General features: G+C 36.2%; 1 long non-coding RNA gene across 2 annotated transcripts; it reads left to right on the top strand.

The window, feature by feature from the left end:
• Positions 1–513: 513 nt before the first annotated feature.
• Positions 514–2535, top strand: LOC127084102 (uncharacterized). Of its 2 annotated transcripts, XR_007788622.1 has the most exons (3): positions 530–895; positions 1663–2041; positions 2304–2535. It is a non-coding gene; the product is annotated as an uncharacterized LOC127084102 (long non-coding RNA). The 2 variants fall into 2 exon arrangements; XR_007788621.1 differs by lacking the exon at positions 2304–2535 and having other exon boundaries at positions 514–895; positions 1663–2273.
• Positions 2536–6000: the final 3465 nt, after the last annotated feature.

The following is a 6000-nucleotide window of genomic DNA, read 5'->3' as shown; positions in this document are numbered from 1 at the left end:
AAATCAAGACAAGTAATCAACAAGGATCATGTACAATTGCAATCTAAACCTAATCATGTAAACTACGTTAGATCATATATTTTCTAATCATTTTTCAACAATTAAACAAATATTAAACCACACAATTAATTCTAACTGAATCAATTAATCATATTAAAAAACTAATTAACCTAACAATTAATTTCTATATCAATTCATGAACAATTATAAAAATAATAGCAAAAAATTAAAAGAATAAAAATGGAAATAAAATGAAAAAACAACATCAAACAGGGGGTACAATTCAGCAAGGCAAGGTGTAGATGGAATTGGCCCATACCAGGGCCTAAGTTAAAGTTCAACCATGAACCAGGGGTGTGAACCGTGGGAGAGGTGTGAATAGCATAATTATGGGCCAAAAGGCCTAAGGTAATAACAAGTTGAAGGGAAGAATGACGTGGAAGAGTGAAATAGCGACTCAGCAAGTCACGTGTGCCATGAACAACACACCAAACACATCATTCACATGTTGAAATTCCAAATTAAAAGGTTCAAAATGAAACTCCTTCCCTCCACTGAGCTTAGACTCTCCTTCACCGCGCCAGAGGTTAACCTCTGGCGGCGGCGGAGCCTCAATGCTAACACCAATTACATCATCTTTTTCAGTTTAATGTCTTAGATCTAAATATTGTTATGACAAGACCTAAATCTTCATGAACAGTATGAATCGAAGCTAAACCTTGACGAAACCTAAACATCATAAACTAAAATTAAATTCATCTCTTCCGGAATCACAACCCTAGATGTTAGGGATTTGATTCCCCTTACCTCCCTCTACATCTCGGTAACAAAAAATGGAGCAAACGACTATGAAAAAAGAAACTCACCGGAGAAGACGTAGAGCACCGGAATTCAGGTAAGTCTATTCTTCCTCTGCTTCTCTTCGAATCTCTTTCTTATTTAACTTTCTTCTTCTTCCTTCTTCCTATATGATCGTTTGTTGCGTTCTGAGATTGAATGTGTGAATCTTTGAGTTGATTTAAGGTGAAGGATGAATGAAGAGTTTGAGTCTATGGGGTGAAAAGATTGTGAAAAAATGATGTGAATTTGTGAGGGAGAGAGAGAGCTCGAGAGTGAAGACTAAGGGATTGTGAGAAATGAGTCTGAGTTGATGAAGCCTCCTGAAGAATGGAGAGTGATGTCAATTTCTAAGGATGAGTTAATATGAGGTTATCTCTATGAGTCTGATTCAATCTAAAGTTTGTTGAATGTTAACTAACAAAGTTAGAATTAGTTAGTTAGGGATGAATAGTTAGTTAGGATTTCGAAAGTGAAATGTTAAATTTGATTTTCTGTTTAAGTGATGAATGAAATTCAACTTCTGTTAAACTCTGCAGTTAGATGTTAGTTAATTGTTAGTTATCAAACTCAATTTTTGTTAAGTTGGAAGTGTTTAGTTAGTTATTTAAGCTCGATTCAGCTAGAAGTGCAGTTAGATGAAACTCAATTAATGGTTAGCTATTATGCCTTTGATGTATGTAGAATTGGTGCATGATGATTGTATGATGTTAGTTACCTTTCCCTACTACTGAAGGAACTGTTGTATGTTAGTATACACTTACTGTAGGGTTATTGTTCAATGTTTGATGCTTAATTGGTACATGTTACATACATTTTCTGCAGGATAATTGTTGCAGGGTGCTAGGCCTGTTATGGAGTGTTTAGCTTTATGTTGCCATTCCTTGCTTGCTCATTGATGCAGGATAGATGTTTAGTTTTTAGGCTTTGGATGGTTGGGCTGCAGAATCGTGGCAGGTAGTGCTCATGCGTGTGTGACTGTTGGATTGATTGCATGTCTGCTAAGTTAGTGAAATGGTTGTAGGCTGAAGTTGGATTGGTGATGCTTGCTGCAGGATTTTGGTTTTCATGTGATAGGCATTTGTTTACGTATGTGGTCATTGTAGATGCTTGATGCAGAATGTTGTGAGGTGTGAGCTGTTGTATTGATGCAATGACAATAGTTGTGCATTTTTGTATTCACTTGTTGCAAGTTTATTGTGAGGTATGTTCATGTTGTTGTGTGACTGTTGTAGGCAGGTGTGAGGTATGATGGCAATGGTCATGTATGCTAATACTTTGCCTAGGTTTTTCTTAAGTTGATATGAAATGGTTTAGGTTGGATTTGGTTATGTATTGACATGTGAATGGTTTTGAAATGGTAATGTGGTTTAGAATGTGGTCATGTAATCTTATGGTATTGAAATGAACATGTATTGAATCATGACATTGCCTTATGTGTTTTTTTGGATTTTGGTGTTTTGTAGGTGATGAATAAATGCCAAGATAATCTTAACTTGAAGACCAAGGAACTAGGACTTAGGGATGGTAGAATGCTGAGTTGACTTTGGTCAACTGGCTGACCAAAAAGTCAACAATTATCCAAAAAGTCAACTTATACAAAAATGATGTACTTTGTAATCCTTTTTCAATGCAATGTATATGAACAATGTACTTAATGGATCTTATAAATGCAATGTATTTCCTAATTAAAATGAATGTAAAAGTGCAAAAAACGTAAATTCACATAACCATTTTCCAAATTCAATGCAACCAATTGGAAACAAGTACTCTGAATGAATGAAATTGAAACCTCAATGATCATGAAATAATTGGACCAAATAGCCAATGAATCTTGGACCAATGACTTTAAATGAACTTGACAGACAATGAGACCAATAAATAAGAATTGGATGAAACTTGGATCAGATGAGGACCATGAAAACCAATGGATGAAGGATGAATTAGATCAAATTAGACCAATAAAAGAAATGCAATCAAAGAGTGGAATGTGAATGTAAGCATTCCTTGGACCAATCATAAAAATATAGGGGCTAGGGTTTAGCTAGGTAAAAGTTCAAAGCCAAACAACAACCAAGGCCTCAAACCAAGAAGTAACCAACACAAGCAATGCATCAATACCCAGAGCCACACTAGGGTTTTCAACTCCCCTCAAAGCAGCCACAAAATCTACCAACTCCAAGATCAATGTATTAGGGTTTGGTATGGAATGAACATCAAGATGCAATCTCCAAGGCCTTAAGCACCTAGATGCTATGGTTTCTTTCTTGATCACCATGATAGGCTCTCCCCAATCATTGTAGCATCACAACTCCTAGGGCTTGATCCTTAAGTAAACCCTAGCTCCTTGTTAAGTATACTCAACCTTAAACCTTTGAATCTATGATGAGATTAACACACTAGATGATATGGATGTTCATGAATGAAAATGAATCTTAAACCAACAGGTTAGATGAAAATAAAAAGGGGAGGGGAAATTTTGGGATATGACAGTGCTCCCGGCACCGGGATTGGAACTGCGGTCGCGAAAGTCAGCGTGAATAAAGCCATCTTCAGGGTTCAGAAGTCGGGAATGCAGTTGGCAAAGGTTTGGCAATGGTCTAAAGTTGGAGGTTTTTGAGAATCAAAGTGACAGGGTCGATTAATTCACGACCTATAGGGCAAATGACTTGATTGTTAAAGAAGACAACAACGAAACCATAAAATCAAGTAAAGAGGTTATGCTTTGTTTTTTACTCTCTTTCATATTTCCAGTTAATTCACAAAAATGTAGTTTTTCATTATCCGAGTGTGGATTTTTTGTGAAATTGATTAAGTTTTGATGTTGCGGTTTTGATTAAGTTTATTTGTTGCACAATTTAATTTGTTTTACATCTTGTGTTGTATACATGGAGAGATATGCCAACATCTAATAAAGCCGAAGTAAAGAAAAAGAATGATTAAAAGGGTGGATTATTTCAAGTGGTCAAGGGTTTATGACGATATATGCTGATGTGAAACCAGGAAGTGTCACTCCTTATAGGATCATTAAAATCCTTCATTTGAAGTTTGGATAACAAGGATGGTTTTTACTTGGGGCTTAATGCCCTAGATTATGAGGCCTAAGGATTTTGGTGTTGAGATTTTGAACGCCTAAACAGTGACTTCGTCACGAGGAAGCTTTTGTCAAAGCCTATGAATTCATAGAGTTTTTTAGGGTTACGATCAGTGATCGATGTCCAGGTCACACATCCATCTTCTGGCATCTTTGGTAACATGATATCATTCGAATTTCTACACGACAACACTGTCAGTGGCAATAACTTTCATTCAAATAAGTTCTCTTATCCACTTACAAGATGTGATCATGCTATGTTACATGAATAATATTGAAATCAGTAATGAGAATGACATGAATGTTTAAGTTGTGAAGCTGCATTGACTTGATGTATGTGTTTATGTGCGTATTACATTATAATAATATTTTTGCGTTACTAAGAGGGTAAAAAATTCCAATTATTTAGTGGTAGCTAATAGTTTGTGTTAATAGTGTGTGATCAATATGTAATGTGCATTTTTCAGTTGACTGATTACTTGCTAAACATGTGACACAATTGTGGTGATAATATGTGTAAGAAAGTTGAAAGGACTTGCGTCTTGAAAGAAAGCAAGTATGTTTTATCGGAAAGCTATTATGAGTTCATAGCTGAACTTGGTTGCACTAATGAATTTCAAATATTTTACTCTGGACCATATCACAACCTTATCCAGGAAGGATAATTACGAATTCTTACATGTCGTAGAAGATGATTTTGGAGTTTTTGATGAATTTCATATTAAACCATTTCTTGGTTTACCGGTGGGGAGTGTTAGAGAGTTGCACATAAATCTTGACAAATGTAAAACTAAATAGACTTTATCTAGTTTTGGAACTACAGACTTTATAAATTAGCTACATGGGCTCTGATTTTATCTGATTTTCATCGAACAAATCAATTGTTATCAAAGATATAAAACATATTAGGGCTACATAAAAAATCCAAAAGGACTAACACATTATTGTCAGAGGATCAGGAAAACGTCCAAACATTACAAAATGCATCCGTAAAGGATGACTAAACGATTATGAACCAATGCTCTGATGAGGGATGATTTTAATCACACCAAATATTCTCGGGCGTTGAACCCTAACTCATATGGATCATGTAAAGAATGAAGCAAGACATACTCGGAATTTGTCAACTTGTAATCTATCAGGATTTGGTCACTACTAATATTTGAAAACCCACATAGGCTATCACAATTCTAATAACATGCCAAGCTTTGGCTTAGTTAAAACGGAACGCCAACAAGTCGAGATCCCACTGGGGCTCTCCAACTTCTCTATGTCTATGACCTGCTGAGTTCTATGAAACTAAATGGTCGAGATCCCATTGGGGTACTCCGACTTCTCTATGTATAGAACCTACCGAGTTCTACGACACTAAATGGTTTAGATCCCACTAGGGCTCTCCGACTTCTCTAAGTCTAGAACGTACCAAGTTCTATGACACTAAATGGTCGAGATCCCACTTGGATTCTCCGACTGCTCTATGTCTAGAACCTACCGAGTTCTTTGACACTAAATGATCGAGATCCCACTGGGACTCTCTGACTTTTCCATGTCTAGAAACGATTTAGAAACCCTGTTGAATTAGAGTCATGATTGGCTTCCCCATAAAACCAAATCGGATTGAAGTACAACTTATTCAAGGATAGAGAATTTCAAGATTCTTTGTCTGAACATTTCATCCCATGGGGCTTCATGATCGAGTGACTTATGTACACCCTAAAATTCTTAAAGTCGATTATGCTTCTCTGATTTTTGATATGGGCGGTGTGCATCTTGGGAAATTATTATGAAGTCGGGCAACGAGATCCATGATCTCCAAGTCGGAGCCGTTATGACATTCCAATGAACGAGTCAGTTACAAAACAATTAATAATGAGTCGGTTACATTGGGTTAATGGTTACTAAAAATCATTAACCTACACCTCTCCAATATCCAAGAGGAAGAGGACTTATCATATAAAAAAGATCCCATAACCAACACAACGAAGGCGACTAATCGATGAATAACATAAAAAAGGAAAAAACCTACACGAAACCTTAGATCACTAACAATGGTGATCATGAATCCTAAC

Source organism: Lathyrus oleraceus, chromosome 5 (genome assembly GCF_024323335.1).
Source record: "Lathyrus oleraceus cultivar Zhongwan6 chromosome 5, CAAS_Psat_ZW6_1.0, whole genome shotgun sequence".
NCBI lineage: Eukaryota > Viridiplantae > Streptophyta > Magnoliopsida > Fabales > Fabaceae > Lathyrus > Lathyrus oleraceus.
The sequence above is the reverse complement of the archived record's forward strand: the minus strand, read 5'-3'. Positions and strand labels throughout refer to the sequence as shown.